This window comes from Bubalus bubalis, chromosome 20 (genome assembly GCF_019923935.1).
Source record: "Bubalus bubalis isolate 160015118507 breed Murrah chromosome 20, NDDB_SH_1, whole genome shotgun sequence".
Lineage (NCBI taxonomy): Eukaryota > Metazoa > Chordata > Mammalia > Artiodactyla > Bovidae > Bubalus > Bubalus bubalis.
This window is the reverse complement of record NC_059176.1, coordinates 28,950,173-28,973,448: the sequence shown is the minus strand read 5'-3', so window position 1 is coordinate 28,973,448 and position 23,276 is coordinate 28,950,173. Positions and strand designations below refer to the sequence as shown.

Sequence of the window (23,276 nt, the reverse complement as noted above, 5' to 3'; positions counted from 1 at the left end):
GCAGCATCAGTGAAGTTCGGAGAGCAACTGCTACCGCTTAGCCTCACTAAGCTGTTGGACAAAAAGCCTATCACTTCTGTTGGCATATTTTTGGCTACTGGAAAAATAATAATGTAATAATTAAGAGTTATTACATTATTATTAATAACTTAGTCTAGTGGTTCAGACTCCATACTCCCAATCCAGGGGGCCAGGGTTCAATTCCTAGTCAGGGAACCAGATCCTGCATGCAACAACTAAAGATCCTGCATGCCACAAGGAAGATGGAAGATCCTGCGTGCCACATGTAAGACCCAGCACAACCAAATAAATTAAAAAAAAAAACGAGTAGGGCCTGTCTTCTTCCTTCTGGTTATATTATCTTTGATGAATCACTTATCCTCTCTGTACTTCACTTGCTTGTCAGTAGAGTAAGGTGACAATAATTGTGGTAATATTTCCCACTGAATATTGAATTCCAATTGTGATGACAATTCATGGGGTTGTCATAAAGATGCATGTGATGATCCAGGCCAAGTCTGGCCTATGCGCTCAATCAGCAGTAACTATTTATTGTTCTTACGCTTGACTCGTGGTGGGGTACAACTATTCCTGACACCATTTATGCAGTTCTGGGCCACTCTCTAAACTTCTCCTGGCATACGTCCTTCTTTTCATCTTTTATTCATATCTTTTTAAAATCTGAGTCTACTAGAGAGCTCTCTGGAAATGATACCTTCTTCTTTTCCTTGTTTTTTTCACTGGATCATCTGTGATGACAACATAAGAATTATATTATGTAAAGAATCCTGTCCTACTTGAATCATATTTTCCTCAAAGGGTTTCATGTCACAGAATCATGCCCATCTTTTTAATGAACTTTTCCAAATGTGTATTCCTACAGGTTGAGGTTCACATGGAATGATTCTGGCCTTCATCCTCTCTGGCTATCCTTAATTGAGGTGAGGATATCCTTAACATATATAAGGATATCCTATATGTCCTTAACATGTAGCTTTTTATTCTTCTAAACTAAAAAAAAGACACAAATGGTATACAAATGAATAAAAAAATAAAAAGCAAGTCACTCCCTCTTCTCCCAGAGGCAAACATTGTTATGTGTTTTGTGTATTCTCTGGAAATACTCTATGCATTTTGATGCACATTGTATATGCATACATATACATGTGTGTACATATCCCATTTTAAACCCCAACTGGATCAGACCATACACCCTGCCCTACAAGTCGCTTTTTACTCAGAAGTATACCTTGGAGCTTGTTTCTTATCAGCACAAATAACATTTCTTTTTTTCTACAGCTGTGTAATTTCCTAAATATGGATAAATCCTAATTTTTTCACCAGCCCCATATCAATGTTCATTTGGGACATTTCTATTCTTATGTTATTACAAACATTTTGGAAAAAATGTCTTTAATGTATTATATATACAGTTTGAAAGTGAAAGTGGCTCAGTCGTGTCCAACTCTTTGCGACCCCATGGACTGTTGTCCATGGAATTCTCAAGGCCAGAATACTGATGTGGGTAGACTTTCCCTTCTCCAGGGTATCTTCCCAAACCAGTGATCAAACCCAGGCCTCCTGCGTTGCAGGTGGATTCTTTACCAGCTGAACCACATGGGAAGCCCAAGAATACTAGAGTGGGTAGCCTATCCCTTCTCCTACTGATTTCCCAGGAATAGTACTGGGTCTCCCGCTCTGCAGGCAGATTAACGAATCTGCCTGCAGTGCGGGAGACTGTGTTCAATCCCTGGGTTGGGAAGATCCCCTGGAGAAGGGAAAGGCTACCCACTCCAGTATTCTGGCCTGGAGAATTCCATGGACTGTATAGTTCATGGGGTCACAAAGAGTTGGATATGACTGAGTGAATTTCACATTCATAAGTTGAACACATAATATATATACAGTTTATATAGTATATAAATAACCAAACTGCACAAATAATTTTGTAGTCTTCCTTTTCCACATATCTTATATTTTGGAAGTTTTAGAAACTTACTTTCAGTTCTCCTGTTACATATAAAAAAAATGAACATCATCCTTAATAATTCAGATGTCATAAGAAATGTCATTCTGATTCATTGTTCTAACCTTTGAGGATATAGGATATATTAGAGTTGTCTAAACAAAGCTTCCAGAAGATTATAGAATTGTGCAGAGCCAATGAGATGAGAAAAAAAATGATATAAATATTTCTTCTCCTTAGCAAACTATTTCTGTCAGTGACAAATAAGTTCCATATTTAGAGTTGTCAAACAAAGAAACTTAAGGTCATCATCTCCATTATAGCAAATCTTTGAATAATATTTGTTAAAGTCCTGGAAATATAAAAGCTGATGCAAAGAATACATGAATTGAAGAGTACAGTCAAACTGTGCCCCAAACAGTTTGTACAAAGTACTTGACTTCCTCATGTTTCTCATCACCCTGTTCATTACCAGCAAATTTTACCTTATGGTCAAAATTTGACCATGAACATACAGTTTTCTATCTGTATCCTTAACATTCTGAGAGATAAATCAAGAATTGTTCTCTGTACTGTTTTTAGCCAGACAGGTCTTTGAGAAAAACGCAGTTCCATCAGAATCCTTTTTTTACCGACATTCTGAATTGACTTGTCAGATCCTGGATGGCCACCAGTGAACAACGGGAAGACCTGGGAATTTAAACTAAAGGTGGCCCTGCTATGCGGTATCATCAGTTCATTCTTCTAATGATGAACCAGCTTTATTTAACCATTTGGATCTGATTTGTTTACTGTCTCAGTTGTAATGTAGTTAATAAAAATGAAGAGTGAATTTTCAGATTTGTTACTAGCTTTAGCTACTCTTTAATGACTTAAGACGATAAAGGTTCTAGGGCAGAAAATCAAAGGCTTTTGGCTCTTTCCAAACTATAGATCTTGAGTTCTGTAGCACTTCAGAGACGATGGCTGCTGCCAACAGAACTTATCACAAATCAGAGGCATTTCTCAGTGTGAAGAGTCTCGCTTCGTCCTTTTTACGTACAGTACAGTGTCACTGCACTGAATCATCCCGCACACAGAATCCAGTGTGAGACACTATACAGTTCATCCATTAACTCAACAAAAATAAGTATCCACTCCGCCAGACTCTGTTCCAGGTCCTGAGATAAGGATATGAACAAAACAAACAAAAATTACTACTTTCCTGGAGCTCACATTCTAGTGAGGTAGGGTAAGTCAATAAACAGAATATGTAAAATATAAAATATATTGGACAGTAAGAAGTGCTGCAAAAAAATAAATTATACTTTAAAATGAATATATGAAATCCCAAAAGGTTGGTAGATGGTTTCAATGTCAGTACCTTGGTTATGATGTTGTATGGTTATCTTTGGGGGAAATGAGGCAAAAGGTACATGGGATCTCTGTTTTACTTCTTACCATTGTGTGTGAGTCTACAATTATCTCAGTAAAAATTTCCATTAAAATTTTTAACTGGAAGGTCCACTATTGAAGAGTGGTCAGATTAGGGTTTACTGAACAGATAACAGAGAGCTAAGACCAGAAATTGGTGAAAGAGCAAGACATGGAGTAAGACTGCTCCATTCAGAGGGACCACAGGAACCAGACAAAGCTGGCCTGTAGGGTTCCAGAAGTTGCTGTCAACAGGGGTGGCTAGAAACAAGGAACGGAAAGAGCAAGCTAAGGGGAGAGGACACTTTACAGAATCTGGCTTTTACTCTGAATGAGGGGGAAAGCAACCAGATGGTTCTGGACAGAGGAACAGCATATCTGGTTTTATTAGTGTTATTCTGGTCTCTGTGTTAATATTAGACAGTAGAAACCAAAGAATGAACTACAGTATCAAAACATGCATAGCATTCTTTCCAATCACTCAGACGCCAAGGTAAAATACCTCTGTCTATGCATTCTGAATTCACTGACTCAGGGAGTTTTCTCAGATTCACAAGAAATAGTTTCATAGAAGTTTTCCTAACCCATCAGGTGACAAAATAATTCAATCTGATTTCTGCACATGAACTCCTCCCATGAAACTTTGCTTAAATTTTTTTTATTCCATCAGTATTTAGATTCTATAAAAGGAGAGTAGCTCCAATAAGTTACCATGGGAAAATGTGCCTCTGAAAAACCAGCATGTTTCTTCTATTTCCCAAATCACTTTTATTAATTTTTTTTTGCTTTTCATGTTTTAATAATATCTCCTGAATTTGACAACTGGAGAATCAGTAAGCATCTGATGGTATAGTTAAAAATAAAGTAATAAAGAGAAAACAGGGGCTTCCCTGGTGGCTCAGTAGTAAAGAATCTGCCTGCCAAGGCAAGAGATATGGGTTCCATCCTTGGTCTAGGAAGATTCCACATGCTGTAGAGCAACTGAGCCCGTGAACCCCAACTACTGAGCCTGTGCTCTAGAGCACATGAACCCCAACTACTGAGCCTGTGCTCTAGAGCACATGAACCACAACTACTGAGCCCAAGTGCTGCAACCACTGCAGCCCATGTGCCCTCGAGTCCATGCTCCGAAACAAAAAAGCCACTTCAACGAGAAGCCTGTGCATCGCAACTAGAGTAGTGCCCCCTCGCCACAACTGGAGAAAAGCACGTGCAGCAATGAAGACCCAGCATAGCCAAAAATAAATAGATACATAAATAAAATTCTCTTTAAAAAAGAAAGAGAAAAAATAGCCTTTTCCTTTGAGAATGATAACTTAAACGTTAAAAAGTCAGTGGTAATTGATAATTTAGATAAAGATTCTGCAAGAGGTTGGTTTTTTACAATAGTTGTTCTTCAAGATTGGTAGCATCTTGAAATTATTGAAAACAAGGAATGTAAAGGGTGGTTTATACAAGACTGTAGCAACTAGAAGTTTCTACCAATTCGTACTCCTATAAACCCAAGGTACAACGATGATTCATGTCCATGATGGTTCCTATGAGGAGCTGTAATCCTGAAACATCTTCTGAGTCACCTAACAAAACCTGTTCAATATAGTATTTTGAATATGTTATTAACTTTGAAGACTTTTGGTTTTCAAATTGTGTCTGGCATGTTTGATGATAAGCTACTAACTAGAATATTTTATTACTCAGAACTAACCATTGTTCCCCATCTGTGTGGGGTTACAGCATAAAATATCAAAAGTAGAATGTCATTAACTATTTGTAATGAAAACTCCTTAAGACTGATCATTCTAGAGGCAAATCACTGAATTTCTAAACTGTGTTTAGTCACCAAGTCATGTCTGACTTTTGTGATCCCTGTGGACTGTAGCCCACCAGGTTCCTCTGTCCATGGGATTTCCCAAGCAAGAATATTGGAATGAGTTGCCATTTCCTTTTCCAGCTTTAGAGATTATCTAATCTAATTCAACAATACACATATTACATATGAGAAAATCAATAGCAAACAAGGTTTATATATGTATAATAATTAGTGGTAGATGCCCAAATAGAGCCATTTTGCCAAGCTGAGGAAAAAGATGGTAGAATTCAAAGCAACTAAATCTCCTAAAATCTTCAGGATAGGATCTCAGAGAAAAGGGGCTTGAATAGAGAAGGAGCTCAGAAACTTAAACAGGATCCCTTAAGTTGGGGCCAAATAATGAGCTTATGCACAGTGTGAAACCTGACAAGGCTGGGCTGAGAGGAAACACCAACAAAAGAACAGCCTCTGGGAAAAGAACAATCACAAAAAGCTGAACAAATGCGGGAGCTGAGGAAGTCTCTAGTTACGATCAGCCAGAGAGCTGTGCAGTGCTCCGAAAAAGGAATTAGTGAAACTCCAGTACTTTGGCCACCTCATGTGAAGAGTTGACTCATTGGAAAAGACTCTGATGCTGAGAGGGATTGGGGGCAGGAGGAGAAGGGGACGACAGAGGATGAGATGGCTGGATGGCATCACTGACTCGATGGACGTGAGTCTGAGTGAACTCTGGGAGTTGGTGATGGACAGGGAGGCCTGGCGTGCTGCGATTCATGGGGTCGCAAAGAGTCGGACACGACTGAGCGACTGAACTGAACTGAACTGAAGAAGAGGAAGAGACAGCCTAGTGTCTTCTCTCTGCTGTGTGAGGGTACAGCGAGAAGGTGGTCTTCTGCAAGCCAGAGAGAGTCCTCAGCAACAACCAAATTAGCTGGCATCTTGCTACTGGACTCCCGTCTCTAGAACTGAAAATAAGTGTCTGTTGTTTAAGTCACCCAGTCCACAGCATTTTGTTACAGCAGCCCAAGCTGACTAAGACACCTCTCTGCCCACTTTCCCACCTCCTCTACAGCTTTATCCTCCTTGACTTCATCTTTAAATGCAGAGCTCCCAGAGGGAGGCTCAAAAGGGAGGGGGTATATGTATATTTTATAAAAATATGTAAATAAAAAGAAAAATAGAAGAAAAATGTAGACGGCCTCTCTCCTACCCCCATAGTCACCAGCCCTTTCCATCCAACTCAGGGCTTTTATACACATTGCTCTCTTTTAGGAAAGTTCCCTCCTCTTTCTCACCAGCCTAAATATATATATTTCTCTCATATCTTAGTTTAATCATCACTTCTTCAGGGATTCCCTTCGCCTACTTATCTGACTAGGTCAAACCCCCTATTATATGCTTTCCTGATACACATTATTCTCATGAGTACTAAACACTGTAGCAATTTATGTCCTTAATTTTTAAATTTAGTATTTGTCTTTTATACTAGACTGTGAGCTCCTGAAGGACACATTGAAAGCCCTGAGTAAATGTTTATAAAATGAATGAAGAATGGCAGATTCATTTTGATATTTGGCAAAACTAATACAGTTATGTAAAGTTTAAAAATAAAATAAAATTAAAAAAAAATAAAGCAAAATATCATTTTTGCCTATCAAAAAAAAAAAGAAAGAATGAATGCTCTCACAAAATAATGATTTAATAAATTGTTTGCAAAAAATTTCCCTAATGGTCAATAAGTATTTGTTGAAAGAATTTATGAATCTCCATATTCCTCATTGTTTTGCCTATAAAATAGGTGCCTGCCCTGCTTACCACATAAGGGTTGTAAACATATAATAAATAATTTAAGTATTTGAGATTAAAATCCTAATGGCATCTGTATTACTTTGGGTAGGCTAAATAAACTGCTGAATCAAACAGATGCAAATATGTAGTGGCTTAAATACAACAGAAGTTTATTTCTTGTTTATATAACAGTTCACAACAGGTGTTCAGGTCAGCAGGCAGCTTTTCTACATGCATTGATTCAGGAACCAAAGTTCCTTCCATCCTGTGGCTTCTCTGTGGCCTTCTTATCATCTGCATCCAGCCAGTCGAACAGAGAATGGAGGAAGAATTCTTATTCTTCGAAAGGCTTCATCCAGAAGTGGCAAACATCACGTCTATTCATCAGGTAACTGACTATAATGCCGTTACTATGGAGGAAGGAAAGAACGGATTCTGCAGGCAGCTGGTGATGGTCTCTGCCACCACCACCTCAATTCAAGATCTCTTATTGTTTTAGCTTTGCTGTGCTTTTTGAACAGGTAGCAAATACAAGTATTAACAACATTATGGGTTAGAATCAGGTCAGACCAAATGGCAATGAAAACTTTCTTTTACTATTTCCTATTGGCAATGGCACCCCAAGCTTGTTCCATAATAATTTTGTTGTGGAAAGTCTTATCTCATTCTGTGCTCTTCAAAGTAAGAAAAGAAAAAGGAAACACTGAGAGAAACATACCTAGAACACTACTTATTCACAGATAATTCGCATGATCTCTTCCAGTGACCGTTTAAGTGTTATTAGGACTAAAAGCTGATTGACTCTTTCAATCTAATCAGTTCTTAATTATTTATAGGCTGGATTATCACCCGTTTGCCCCTCCAGATTTATCCTCCAGCCTTTTCTGTGCCTCAGAAGGCTGACTGTATGGACTAAATCAAATGCCTCCCTTACCTCCTGGCATCCCTTGGGGTTTAGCTACAGAAAATCAACAGGGGATCGAAGAAAGAGGTGTCACCACAGACTGGCCGCAGCTCCTATTAGGAGGTCCTCCCCATGAATGCTCCCTCTGCAAGGACTAATAAGGGCTTCCTGTCCTGCCCATTTAGGACCAGAGGAAGTGTCTCCTTGTTGGCCAGCCCCAGCGTATTCCAATATCTCTCCTGATTTCTCTAGATCCTACCCATGCTTTGTAAATCATTTCTTCATTAAAATCTCCTCCAATCACTCATCTGTTTTCTGCTGGGACCATGATTTCTCAAAGTGGCCCCACAGAATCCTAACTCTGAAGTTAAAATATACATTAGGAGTGCTCTGTGACAACCCAGAGGGGTGGGATGGGGTGGGTGGGAGGTTTAAAAGGGAGGGGACATGTGTACACCTATGGCTGATTCATGCTGATGTATGGCAGAAACCAACATTGTAAAGCAATTATCCTCTAATTAAAATATTTTATTTATTTTTTAATTGAAGGATAATTGCTTTACAGAATTTTGTTGTTTTCTGTCAAACCTCAACATGAATCAGCCATAGGTATACATATATCCCCTCCCTTTTGAACCTCCCTCTTATTTCCCTACCCATCCCATCCCTCTAGATTGATACAGAGACACTGTTTGAGTTTCCTGAGCCATACAGCAAATCCCCATTGGCTATCTATTTTACATATGGTAATGTAAGTTTCCGTATCCTCAATTAAAATGTTTTAAAAATATACACTTTAGGTAAAATAAATTTTTAAAGCACCTAGCAAAAAGGTTTGTAAACAGTAGATGAAACAAAAAAAATAGGCTATTTACATATATGCTGCATTTCTTAGACCTTTTTGATCATGGAACTTATTTTCAGAGCATCTGAGGAAATCGGTATTCTAAAGAATGCATCTAGGAAATTCTGATTTATGCCAGTAGAAATGAGAGAAGAAAGACACGTATATAATTACTGTACAACGACTGCTGCTGCTGCTGCTGCTGCTGCTAAGTTGCTTCAGTCGTGTCGGGCTCTGTGCGATCCCGTAAACAGCAGCCCACCAGGCTCCCCTGTCCCTGGGATTCTCCAGGCAAGAACACTGGAGTGGGTTGCCATTTCCTTCTCCAATGCACGGAAGTGAAAAGTGAAAGTGAAGTCGCTCAGTCGTGCCCGACTCATAGTGACCCCATGGACTGCAGCCCACCAGGCTCCTCTGCCCATGGGATTTTACAGGCAAAAATACTGGAGTGGGTTGCCATTGCCTTCTCCGATACAATGACTAAGAATGCTCAAGCTGTTTACATTCTGGCTTTAAAATATAGCCACTCACTCACTTGATGATGGCATGCTGTGTATGTGTGTACACACACACACAGACACACCTACACCCTCTGCACCTGGGCTGAGTCCACTGCTAAGAGGCCAGGACTCACCTCTCAGACTTCAGAGTCAGGTGTAGGTCCTTGGAGAGAACCTACCAAGGAAGTCTGTCCTCAGAGATATGCGTTCTTGAACCACTATGGCTTATAAGAGACCCAATGGATTAGGGAACAACAGACTGTAGAGAAATTTTATCACAGAGAAAGGGCATGGAATTTACAGAATTGGTGGAATCATTTCATTTAATGAACTGTACCTGTGACACCTTTATACAGAAATTACTAATTTTCCAGTTGAGGATTTCAGAAACACTCACCTTGGAAAAACCCTGAAAGACGAGCTTTCTCAACTTCAAAACTATACTTGAATCAGCCCAGATGTCAGGAATTTTCAAAGAATTTAACCTCCAAGAAGACAGTGTTGCCGTCTTTGTTCTTTGTTCCCACCTTTCCGTCTTTGTTCTCTCTGATCCACCCTGTTAGTGCCTACCACCCTGCATCATAATTGTTAGCTTAACTCTGTCTCCTAAAGCGGTGTGGTCTCTCAGAGGAAAGAAAATGAACCCTGCAGTTTTTAAAGCCTTCACATTTGACACAGTTTGTGCTTAATAAACATTTTCGAGCAAGTGGAAAAATATTGGCTGAATGAATGTTTCCTTGGTAACCTAGTTCACCATCAACCCTGTCATAAACTTTCCCTTTTTAAGATTTTTTTTTTAATGTGGACCATTTTAAAAGCCTTTATTAAAGTTGTTACAATATTGTTTCAGCTTTATGTTTTGGTTTTTTGGGCTGAAAGGCATGTGGGATCTTAGCTCCCCAACCAGGGATCAAACCCTCACCCCCTGCATTGGAAGGCCAAGTCTTAATCACTGGACCACCAGGGAGATCCCTAAAGTTTTTCTTAATACCAACTCAAATGCCATCTTGTGATTAGAAGAATTCCTAAAAGATACTAAAAGCTAACCACTCTGGACAGAAGTACGATAATAAAATAAGATTTTTTTTTTGCTTTTGTTCATCATATTTCTTTTTAATTTTCACAGAAGAAAACTATACAACTATTCTTGCCAATGTATTTCAATCCCACAAACTGTAGAGTTTAAAAAAATTCCTCCTCCTAGATACAGGGCTAAGCAAGCCAAGTAAATGAGTGAAGCAAGGTATTTTGGTGTGAGACCTAAAATGAAGGCCCAGCAATATGTGCTGCCTAGATATCTGGAGAAATCAAGAGGGCCTCATACGGCCTAACTGAAAGTTCTCTTTCCCACTCTGCCCCATGGATAAGGTCTCCTCGACAAGCAACCGTTCTTATTAAGGCCACCTGGTCCAGGTCCTTCTCATCCCTAAGTTATTCAAACTAGCCAGTCACACCTTCCTATAGGAACCAGAAGTTGCCTCACCCTTTAGATATTTAAGTGTCTGCTTTTTCACTCTCTTCCTGAATGTATCCCTATATTGCCTTCCATGGCAGGAGGGCTGATGGTATATGTGATTCATAAATTGTTGTCATCTCAAGTATCCAGACAGAAATGGTATGGATCTAACAGAAACAGAAGAGATTAAGAAGAGGTGTCAAGAATACACAGAAGAACTATACCAAAAAAAAACAAAAAAAAACCATAATGGCCTGGATAACCACAACAGTGTGGTTACCCACCTAGAGCATGACACACCTAGACTTCACACACACGCCTTGGAGTGTGAAGTCAAATGGGTCTTAGGAAGCATTACTATGAACAAAGCTAGTGGAGGTGATGGAATTGCAGCTGAGCTATTTTAAATCCTAAAAGATGATGCTATTAAAGTGCTGCACTCAATATGCCAGAAATTTGGAAAACTCAGCAGTGGCCACAGGACCAGAAAAGATCTGTCTTCATTACAATTCCAAAGAAGGGCAATGCCAAAGAATGTTCAAACTACCACACAACTGAGCTCATTTCACATGCTAGCAAGATAATGCTCAAAATCCTTCAAGCTAGGTTTCAGCAGTACATGAATTGAGAACTTCCAGACGTATAAGTTGCACTTAGAAAAGGCAATTGCCAACATTCACTGGATCACAGAGAAAGCAAGGGATTTCCAGAAAAATATCTACTTCTACTTCATTGACTATGCTAAAGCCTTAGACTATGTGGATCACAACAAACTGGAAAATTCTTCAAGAAATGGGAATACCAGACCACCTTATCTGCCTCCTGAGAAACCTGTATGCGGATCAACAGTTAGAACCAGACATGGAACAACAGACTGGTTCAAAATTGGGAAAGGAGTACAACAAGACTGTATGTTGTCACCCTGCTTATTTAGCTTATATGCAGAGTACATCATGCAAAATGCTGGAGTGGATGAATCACAAGGTAGAATTAAGATTGCCAGGAGAGAGATCAACAACCTCAGATAAGCAGATGATATCACTCTAAAGGCAGAAAATGAAGAGGAACTAAAGAACCTCTTGATGAGCATGAAAGATGAGAGTAAAAAAGCTGGCTTAAAACTCAGCATTCAAAAACTAAGGTCATAGCATCCAGTTTCATCACTGCATGGCAAATAGATGGAGAATAAGGGGAAACAGTGACAGATTTTATTTTGTTGGGGTCCAAAATCACTGTGGACAGTGACTGCAGCCATGCAATTAAAGGCACTTGCTCCTTGGAAGAAATGCTATGACAAACTTAGCATATTATAAAGCAGAGACATCAGTTTGCCGACAAAGCTCCACATAGATAAAGCTATGGTTTTTCCAGTAGTCAAGTACAGATGTGAAAGTTGGACCACAAAGTAGGCTAAGCATTGAAGAATTGATGCTTTTGAATTGTGATGCTGGAGAAGACCCTTGCGAGTCTCCTGGACTGCAAGAAGATCAAACCAGTCAATCCTTAAGGAAATCAGTCCTGAATATTCACTGGAAGGATCGATGCTAAAAAGTGAAAGTGAAGTCACTCAGTCATGTCCGACTCTTTGGACCCCATGGACTGTATGTAGCCTAAGCTCCTCTGTCCATGGGATTTTCCAGGCAAGAGTACTGGAGTGGGTTGCCATTTCCTTCTCCAGGGGATCTTCCCAACCCAGGGATTGAACCCAGGTCTCCCACATTATAAGCAGATGCTTTACCATCTGAGCCACCAGGAAAACCAATATTTCTGCTGAAGATCCAATATTTTGGCCACCTGATATGACGAGCCAACTCACCTTGATGCTGGGAAAGATTGAAGGCAAAAGGAGAAGGGGGCAGCAGAGGATGAGATGGTTAGATAGCATCACTGACTCAATGGACATGAGTTTGAGCAAACTCTGGGAGATAGTGAAGGACAGGGAAGCTTGGCGTGCTACAATCCATGAGGTTGCAAAGAGTCAGACATGACTTAGCGACTGAACAACAACATCTGTCCACTGTCGAGTGTCATGTGTTCAGCCACCATCACGACCCTAAAGTGGGAATCCTTTCCTCACCAGTGCGGTGAAATTTGTTGTTGTTTAGTCATTTAGTCTTGTCTGAGTCTTTTGTGACCCATGGACTGTAGTCTGCTTGGCTCCTCTCTCCACAGGATTTTCCAGGCAAGAATACTGGAGTGGGTCACCATTTCCTTCTCCAGGGGATCTTCCTGACCCAGGGATCAAACCCTGCATCTCCTCAAGTCTTCTGCATTGCAAGTGTATTCTTTACCACTGAGCCACCAAGGCTCTAGGAGGCCATTAAAACAGGCCATGGGCCTGGTGTAGGAAAAACAGCTGCCAGAGGAAGACATGTAACAATACCCCTACTACCTTAGAGTTAGGGAGTGGGGGTGTGTGGACGAAAGGATGGGACAAGTCCCAATTTAAACAGGCAGCTGCTAGTCAAGAAACTCTGGGAGATACTGATGCACACAGAAGCCTGGAGTGCTATAGTCCATGGGGTTGCAAAGAGTCAGACACAACTTAGCGATTGAACAATAGCAGTAACAATAAGTCAGCACTAGTCTATTGCTTATAGGCAGGAATGAAGACCCAGAACTGCCAAATTTGCAAGTTTTCAAGAGACACAGGGAATACATATTTGTATGTCCACATCTCCCACTTTTTAAAGGTCTTTCTTTCACTCAAACAAAACCTACGTGAAGGGGTTTTGTGGTTTTGTGGAGTCCCAGCTTGTTGACTTTATTTTTTGGGGGCTCCAAATCACTGCAGATGTTGATTGCAGCCATGAAATTAAAAGACCCTTATTCCTTGGAAGGAAAGTTATGACCAACCTAGACAGCATATTAAAAAGCAAAGACATTACTTTGTCAACAAAGGTCCATCTAGTCAACGCTATGGTTTTTCCAGCAGTCATGTATGGATGTGAGAGTTGGACTATAAAGAAAGCTGAGCACCGAAGAATTGATGTTTTTGAACTGTGGTGTTGGCGAAGACTCTTGAGAGTCCCTTGGACTGCAAGGAGACCCAACCAGTCCATCCTAAAGCAGATCAGTCCTGGGTGTTCATTGGAAGGACTGATGTTGAAGCTGAACCTCCAGTACTTTGGCCACCTGATGTGAAGAGCTGGCTCATTTGAAAAGACCCTGATGCTGGGAAAGATTGAGGGCAGGAGGAGAAGGGGACAACAGAGGATGAGATGGTTGAATGGCATCACCGACTCAATGGACATGAGTTTGGGTAAACTCCGGGAGTTGGTGATGGACAGGGAGGCCTGGCATGCTGCAGTTCATGGGGTCGCAAAGAGTCGGACATGACTGAGCGACTGAACTTGTAACTTCTGTCCTAGAATTTAACTCCAGTCCCTAGTACGCTACTCTGATCCCAACACTTACATAACATTCTGCCATTGTGCCCTTTAATGCCATGTACTTATCCTTCTAACACATCCCACTAACATTACGGATTCAAGACAGGTTTACCCTACCTTAAAATTCAAAATTTTAGCCATATTTGTCTGTTTTAAGTCCCTGTTACATATTATTTTGTTTTTCCTCTCAGCAGTAATTAACTGTACTGAATTTTATCTGGCCATATGCCGTATTTAAAACTCTTTCAATTACTAGATCCATGTTAGAGTCTAATAATATCTTCCAGGTACTTTCCAACTGACTCAGCTTATGTTGTTCTCTCCATTATACCATTCCAGAAAAAGATTAAGGATCATAACTTCAAAATAAGACCTCTGAAACACTTGTTATGTTCCTGCCAGACTGACATAACACAAATAATAACTTTCTTAATTATTTCCAGGAAACGTAATAGAGCATTTTCCCCCCCAGGATGTCACTTTTCAAAGACTAATAAATAGTAGTTTCAGAAGAATAAATAGAGTTTTACTATGAGGAAAACAAACAGTACTCTTTAACCATGCTACAACATTTTAATGTGTTTGATGAATTTAAACACATATTTAGAAGAAACAGTTTTGAAGTGCAGTAATTCATTTATTCACTCAACAATTTTTTTTTGAGCATCTACTATGTTCCAGTCACCATTTGAGACACTAGGAACATATTAGTGAACAAAATAGAATAAAATTTCTATTTGCAATGAGTTCACATTTCATAATATTAGGTAGAATATAAAACCAAATAGACTTGTTAATTATAGCTAGGGAAAAATACGTAAGCCAATGGACAGAATCAGAAGAGAATGTGCAAAAATAAAGTAGTAAGTAGATATGTTAGAGAAAGTACAGATTATTTCTTTCTCTATTCAAAATAAAACCCATGAATCCATAATAAAACAAAATAATGATAAAAATAAACAACTCACTGGTCATTTATGAAGGCTGCGAGTATGCCAACTCATTCTGTAAATTGATAAATAAATAGACTGATCATTGTGTTAGTCTGTTATGGCTGCTTTCTAACAAAATATTTTGTTAGAAATACTGCTTTTATTTCTAACAAAATACCACAGACTAGGTGGCTTATAAACAACAGACATTTATTTTTTTTATAATTTTGGAGGCTGGTATACCAACAAGGAGTACAAATAAAACCAAATGTGATACATGCCTTCAACATCACAATGAAATAGAGAATGTCATGAATTTCAAATCACCTAAAAGTAGAGAAATAAACTTAAATTCCACCATAGCTCCCACCAACAATGCAAGTCTATGAATGTAGAGAGCAGTGACACAGGAGCCTTAAGACACCGTAAAAAAGAGGAGAAGACAGCAGAGGATTCAAACAAAACACAAATAACATTACCCCCAGAAAGAAAAAGTCCAGTGTAAGTACCAAAATACTGAACACAAGTCCAAGAATTTAGTTGTACATGGCACCTGATAGAAGAAAGGGCCTTAAAAGTAAAAAGAACCAGAAGTGAGAGAAGAGGAAATGTTAATTCTGGAAGAAAAAGAGATAAATAAAGAAGAGGTGGGGACACTTGGAAAGTGATAGCAAAGGGGAATAAGAAATAAAAAGTGAAAATACATAAGCATTCTTCAGAAATAAAACATGCCAATTGTCTTCCATCCAGTACCAAGGGAAAAAAAAAACAGTGAGCATAACTAATATTTAATACTATAACTCAATAAAACTTTCTGGAAATAAGAGAAAACTTAAACCTACTGAAAGAGCCCTTCATTTGCCTGAGACTATTGACCTATAATATAAAAATTTAAAGGCTAAAAATATTCCTCAACATTTCAAGGCCAAAAGAACATCAAATTACTTTCAGGAGTAAGAAACTTTAGATTGGGATAAAGTTTCATAAGGGCAACATATAAAGCAAAGGGCCAGCATTTTCAAGAAACTCAAGGAAAGAAATCATAAACAAATAATTGTATAGCATAATGTCCTTCAAGCATCAAATATATTTTAAAAAATGGTTATGAATGTATAGGAACTCAAGAAATAGAATACTCAAAAAACCTCTTGAAAGAGTCTATTAAAGCAGGAGGTGGGAGACTACAGTCCATGGGTCTACTCTGGCCCGTGACGTATTTTTGTATGGCCTATGAATGAAGAATGCTTTATATTTTAAAGGATTGTAGAAGATGGAGGAGGAGGAGATGAAGGGGGATAAGAAAGAGGAGAAAGAAGGGGAAGGAAGAAGAATAGGAAGAGGAGGAGAGGGAGGGAGAGGAAACAGGCAAATTGCAGCAGTAAAGAGTGCATGTGATAGAAAAATATTGAATCACTGTGCCACATACCTGAAACTAATAAACTATACTTCAATTTTTAAAAAGAATGTAAAGCCTAAAATATACATTCTCTGGTCCTTTTACAGAAAAAAGACTGTTGGCCCTTTCCCAGAGGATAAGTTTATCACAGCAAGAAAGGAATGGCTAAACAGCAGTAAGCAGACTTGGTGAGCAGTTCTCTCTCTAACGGTAGAGCTAAAGAATAAAACAAAGGTAGGGGCAGGGTTGTGCGCACAGTATGTGAACGTTATACTTCTGACAAAGCAGAAAGAGTGCAACTTCCAAAAAAGGGAAGTAGAAGACAGAGATGTGCAAACAGTAGGAAAAGATCAATGAGTATTATAATGGTAATAGGCAAGACTCAGGGACATCATTTAACACTGACAGACCAGCTAGTAGAAAGTAAGAAAAGGGGGATTAAGGGGACTCTTCCAGGGATAAATACAAAGATAACCACAAGGATAACAATACAAATCTTGCTCAATATCAAATGTAAAAATTTTAAAGCAAAGAAGACACATTACATAGACTGACACAATGAATATAACTGCATCCGGTAACTGTAACACTGGGCTTCCCAGGTGGCTCAGTGGTAAAGAATCTATCTACCTGCCAAAGAGGAGACGCTGGTTTGATCCCTAGGTCGGGAAGATCCAGTGGAGAAGGAAATGGCAACCCACTACATTATTCTTGCCTGGAAAATTTCTTGGACAGAGGCACCTGGGGGCTACCGTTCATAGGGTTGAAGAGAGTCAAACACAACTTAGCAGCAAACAGCGTTGTAACATTAAATAATATAACAAAGTTGAGCTAAAACATATATATCATAAGATACAGATATAAATTATAATATATCAGATGTACATTACAATATTAATAAAACATATCAATAAACTTTAATGGGCTTGCTGCTGCTAAGTCACTTCAGTCGTGTCCGACTCTGTGCAACCCCATAGACGGCAGCCCACCAGGCTCCCCCATCCCTGGATTCTCCAGGCAAGAACACTTAATGGGTTTAGCTTGTCCATTAAAAGAAAAAATTTAAAATTGGCTCATAAATTGAAACACAACTCTATGCCGTATAAATTGTTGTTGTTCAGTTGCTAAATTGTTGTCCAACTCTTTGTTGGCTATATAAAAGAGACACTCCTAAAACACCATTCAAAGAACGTTTGAACATTCTTCAGCATTGACCTTTATGAGTCCATATTAATAATAAATAAATACACACCTATGTAGGTAAACAAAGAAGGTGGTGGGTCTTTCCTGGAAAAGAGGGATGACTGATAAATGAGGTGGCAGGGCCAGCTCCACAGGGCCCCACTTAGAAAGGCTCCAAGCTTGGTTTCATGCTCTGCTACTGCCACCTTGAATTTCTTAATACTTCTGTCTTTGAACTTGTATTTTTTAAGTGAAGTCCTATGGGATAGAGGATCATGTGGGCAAGCAGAGGAGATGTACTCAATATGTGTGTCTGGCCCTCCTGCCACCCCACTGGCTTCCAACGTCCCTTGTGTCCGGTGAGCACAGAATTCCGGAGGCCGCCACCTGCGGGAGGTCGGTGAGCCTCAGAACGAGGACGAGGTAAGCGTGGTTGGCCCACGCCTCAGTGGGGGCACTGACGGTCCTAAAGGCCATGCTTTCTATTTGAACTGGAACTTACTTTCAGCACAGAAAGAAGGAAATGGCATTAAAAGAAACAAGAAGGACCTAGGAAACCTATCACATCCTTTTTCATTTGTGTTACTTCCTTGTGTTTCCCAAGCACTTAAACTGAAAGTGGTGACAGAGAAGGAAAGGAAAAATAGGGCAACCCATGCTGCTTTTGCTTGCAGTCTTACTCATCAGTAAGCCAAAAGTACTGTTGGTGAAATGTAAGCATACTGAGAAGCAAAATCAAAATAGCTGCGTTCATTGTGTGCGGTGTTTCCAGTGTTCTGTAAGAATGAAACAAATATGCATATAAAAGCTATAAAATACTATAATACTATATAATACTATAAAAGCTATAAAATAAAATAAAATAGATTGTGTAATATCATATGATTCCACATATGTTCTTATATTTGTATTTTTAAACTGACATTGCACATTGTATACAGGAAATTTTACTTTAAAAATTTAATAAAATTCAATTTTAAACTTTTCTTTAGAATGATACTACATAATATTTAAAAAGTACTAAGAGAGGAAAAGTTTTAGTACCTATACAGAAGCCACAGAATCCCCTAACCAGGTGATCAAAATTAACATCACCAATTATAAGCAGGCAAATATGATACCATGAGGAAGATGCAGCATTTTCATGTGGAATTCCAACTGGAAATAAATGCCCTGAATCTAATCATGAGAAAAACCAACCTAAGTGAAGAACATTTGTTAAGATAACTTCCCTGCTTTCTTCAAAACCGTCAATGTCATGAAAGACAAAGAAAGGTTAAGGAAGTGTACCATAAAGGAGATTAAAAAGTCATGACAGGATCTCCCTGGCATCCAGCGGTTGAGACTCCGTGCTTCCAGTGTAGGGGGAGAGGGGGAATGGGTTTGGTCCCTGGTCAGGAAACTAAGATGTCACACACCACATGGACAAAGAAAAGAAAACAAAAAGACATGACAACTAAATGCACTATGTCATCCTAGATTGGATCCTATACTAAAGAAAGGTGCAGGAAATTTGCTACATTATGGAACAAATGACATATTTGGACACTATGGAACAACTGACAAAACTGGAACACGGACTGATAAAAAAATATCATATCAACGCTAAACTTCCTGAATTTGATAACTGCACTGTAGCTATACAGTAATTACACATGAGTATGTTAAGACTGAAATACATATTTATATCTTATATATATATATATATATATAGAGAGAGAGAGAGAAAGAATGAGACTGCAAATGTAGCAAAAGGTAAAAAATTGGTAAATCTGAATAAAGGGCTAGGGTATTTCTTTGTACTATTCTTGAAACTTTGAAATATTTGAAAATAAAAGCTTGAAAGTGTACATCAAATCATATTCTTTCCCCTCTCAAATTCTTCTAATGATTTTCTGTCATTACCCAGATCCTTATGATCTATTACTCTGCCTCTATTTTCCACCACTGCCCCCAGGTCACTAGAATTCAGTTCCATTAGCCTTCCTGCTTTTCTTCACATACACAAGTTCCACCTTAGGGTCTTCATAACAGCTGCTCCCCTACTATAACACTTTGCCCTGTTCTCCACAAGGCTGACTCCTTCATCTTATTCAAGTATCAATTCACACATGTTCTTTCCCAAACAACTATAAAGTGCCTGATCCCCAACCCAGCCATTTTCTATCTCTTCCCTCTATTTTATTTTTATTATGACAATTATTACTACCCCATGTCTCATGTTTTCATTTGATTATTGCCTATTCTGCTAAAATGTAAACTCTGTGAGACTTTATTTGTCTATTCTTTACTATATTTTCAGTGCCTGAAACAGTGGACCACAGCAGACAGGTTGTAAGATGTTTGCTGAATGAACAGATATTGCAAAAAAAAAATCCTTGTGTATACATATTCATGTATATTTTAGTGTAAATTTCTAGAAGTGAAAACTTGGACAAAAGCATGCATGTGAATTTTAAATTGTCAATATCCCTCCAAAATCACCGCATCAATTTACCTTGCAACAACCCATGAGACTCTAATGTATTCACTTTTTTAAATTTTTAGTATGGTTACAAGTATATTCAACTAATAATAATTCACTATGTTTTATATTTGTTTCATGCAAATTTCTGTATCTGTTTTATTACAATAAAAACAGTTTTAAAACATTTCAATATCATAGTAATAGAGAACATGCTTGGAAAAATTCAGCAAGTAAAAGCCAAGAGTGATTACTGGATACAAAAAGTACCCAATGTTATTCATGCATAGGTGAATATATTTCTGCAATTTTTTGACCATGCCAAGGAAAGATTTGGATGGCAGAGGCCCAGAAATATGTGCAATATTTGAAATTGCTTACATTTAATCATAAACTAGCAAAATCTTAATGTAAACTTTCTAACAAAAGTTTTAAAGAAAATGTCTTCAAAAATGTTTAATTGTTTTAATGTATTTCTTTTTTTTTTCTTTTTATCATCCTTTTTTTTTGTATTTTTTTAATTTTATTTTATTTTTAAACTTACATAATTGTATTAGTTTTGCCAAATATCAAAATGAATCCGCCACAGGTATACATGTTTTCCCCATCCTGAACCTCTTATGAGTTTTATGACTTTGCAATAACTTTTCCTGGAATAAAGAAATGTAAGAGTATATTAATTACCAAATTAAAAGTATTTAATTTCTAAGGACTAAAGCACTATAATTTTGTTCCAATGACTTCAACAATATTAACAGTTCAACAATAATTACAACATAATTTTAAGAACCATAAATATCAGTGAGGCTAAAACTCAGAAGCTACATTAACTTCAAGTGAAGATCAAAACGAGAATCTCAATACTTTGGGGCCTAATTATTCTTCCACTAGACGAAGGGCAACCATCTTCTTCCACAAGGGTGGTGAAGCTTGGCTTTGTTTTCATTTTGTGTGTTTTAGGTTCTGTACTTGATTAATTCTATGGCCACAAATGATGATATATTTGTAAAAAAAAAATTACAGTGGATATTTGAACTCAACAAGCTCTCTTTAATTTTCTGCAGTTCTTATAAAATCTTCAAGAAGAAAGCAATAATTAGACTGGCACCTCTGTGACTACTCAGTGAAAAGAAAAATAAAAGTTTTGCTAGAAGGAAACCCATGAGGGAAGAAAATTCAACCATTTGGTACCAACATTTAGGCTGCAGGATTTTGTCTTTAAAGTCAGTCAGATCTGAGCCACAGAACCCATTGGTTCCACTCCAGAAATACAAAAAAGGAATTCAAGGATCAGTTATCAGCATCATTTCTCAGTTTGCTGGCAGTACCAGAATTCTAATAAAGTGGTTCGAAAGTTCCTTGAGCAAGTTCCTCAGCTAATACATCTGAAGGGTTTCCTACTACAGTTGCTAATAATTGCTGAACATATAAAACAACCCAAGTCCATTGACAAATATTTCTCCTTTAAATATTTATACATACATAAACACACACACATGTCATGTATAATGATTTAGGAAAGTCATGCTTCTGTTGTTATCAACTGTAAACTCAATTTATTGAGGGTTTACTATGTACCATGTTCTATGGATACATTGAGGGCTTTACATACTTCCCACTTCATCCACAGAAGCTCTGCTAAGTAAGCATTATTTTCTCCCATTTTACAGTCAAGAAATTAATGCTAAGAGACAAATATGATTTGCTCAAGGTCACATGGATAATATGTAGTTGATCTAGACTCCTGACCCACTATTACAGGTTAGCTGTTCTCCCCTCATGGACACAAACCTGAACAGACAGAAGCTGTCAAGTCAGTAGAAAATGGAAGGGACTGGAGATTCAGGTTTGATGCAGGATACAGGAAGTTTGGGGCTGGTGCACTGGGATGACCCAGAGGGATGGTATGGGGAGGGAGGTGGGAGGGGGGTTCAGGATGGGGAACACATGTACACCTGTGGTGGATACATGTTGATGTATGGCAAAACCAATACAATATTGTAAAGTAAAAAATAAATAAAATAAAATAAAGAAAATGTAAGGGAAATTAGCCATACTCCCATGGCTTCCACATAGAGAGAGGTACTTCCACCATAATACTCTCTGCCATAAACCACCCATGCTCAGCCTTGATCAGTGTGAATTAGAGGTGTGAGTCTCATAGAAAAGAGCAGATACCAAAAATCAATGAAGATACATGTATATTTTGGAAAAGTTATCAAGAGATTCTGATACCCTGGGGTCCTGACCCAAAGCTGAGGATCGTTGAAGAAATGTTAGAAGACTAGAGAATTTTCTTCCACCTATTTTCTGCATCTATCTCCTCAATAGACAGTTGGGTATTGGCTCAGTTGCTGCAACTTTTCATCATTTGGGGCTTCCCTCATAGCTCAGACGGTAGAGAATCTGTCTGCAATGCAGGAGACCCCAGTTCAATTCCTGGGTCAGAAAGATCCACTGAGAAGGGATAGGCTACCCACTACAGTATTCTTGGGCTTCCCTTGTGGCTCAGTTGGTAAAGAATCCGCTACAATGCAAGAGACCTGGGTTTGATCCCTGGGTTGGGAAGATCCCCTGGAGAAGGGAAAGGTTACCCACTCCAGTATTCTGACCTGGAGAATTCCATGCACACAGCCCATGGAGTCGCAAAGAGTCGGACACCACTGAGCAACTTTCACTTACAATTCATCATTTGAGTCCAAACTCTATTTTAACTGGCTGAAATTTCCCAAACTGCATGGCTTATGCTTAGCATTAGTTTCAGACCCAATTCTGCTTTGTTCTTTTTACTTCTTTTTGGCCATTTCACTCCATTATGAGCTTATTTTTAATGCCATCACCTTTTCATTGAAATTTATATATAGGCACATATACATACACACAAAGATATACATAATTCTACACATATTCAAAAGGATATACATAAGTATTAAGCAAAATAAGATAAAGATCTCCCTGTATGACTGACAATCTAAAAAACAGAACATGGCTAAAAACGTGAACCCACTTACGTGTGCTCTCGCTATGGTGGAGTGTGCAGAAATGCACAGAATATACCTGGCAGTATCTTCTGATTTCCATGCTAGTGAGCTCCATTCCTTGTTTTTACTTCCTTTAACCATCTCCTTCGGGCTTGGGTATTCATTCTCTTTTAATATTTATTTCTTTGGCTGCACTGGGTCTCAGTTGCAGCAGGCAAACACTTCAGTTGCAGCATGTGGTTTCTAGT

At 38.6% G+C, this 23,276-nt stretch overlaps 1 long non-coding RNA gene across 1 annotated transcript; it reads right to left on the bottom strand.

Moving 5' to 3' along the window:
• Positions 1–7,123: 7,123 nt before the first annotated feature.
• Positions 7,124–8,247, bottom strand: LOC123330795. Its single transcript, XR_006546965.1, has 2 exons — positions 7,912–8,247; positions 7,124–7,387 (listed from the first exon to the last, which is right to left on the bottom strand). It is a non-coding gene; the product is annotated as an uncharacterized LOC123330795 (long non-coding RNA).
• Between the last annotated feature and the right edge of the window lie 15,029 nt (positions 8,248–23,276).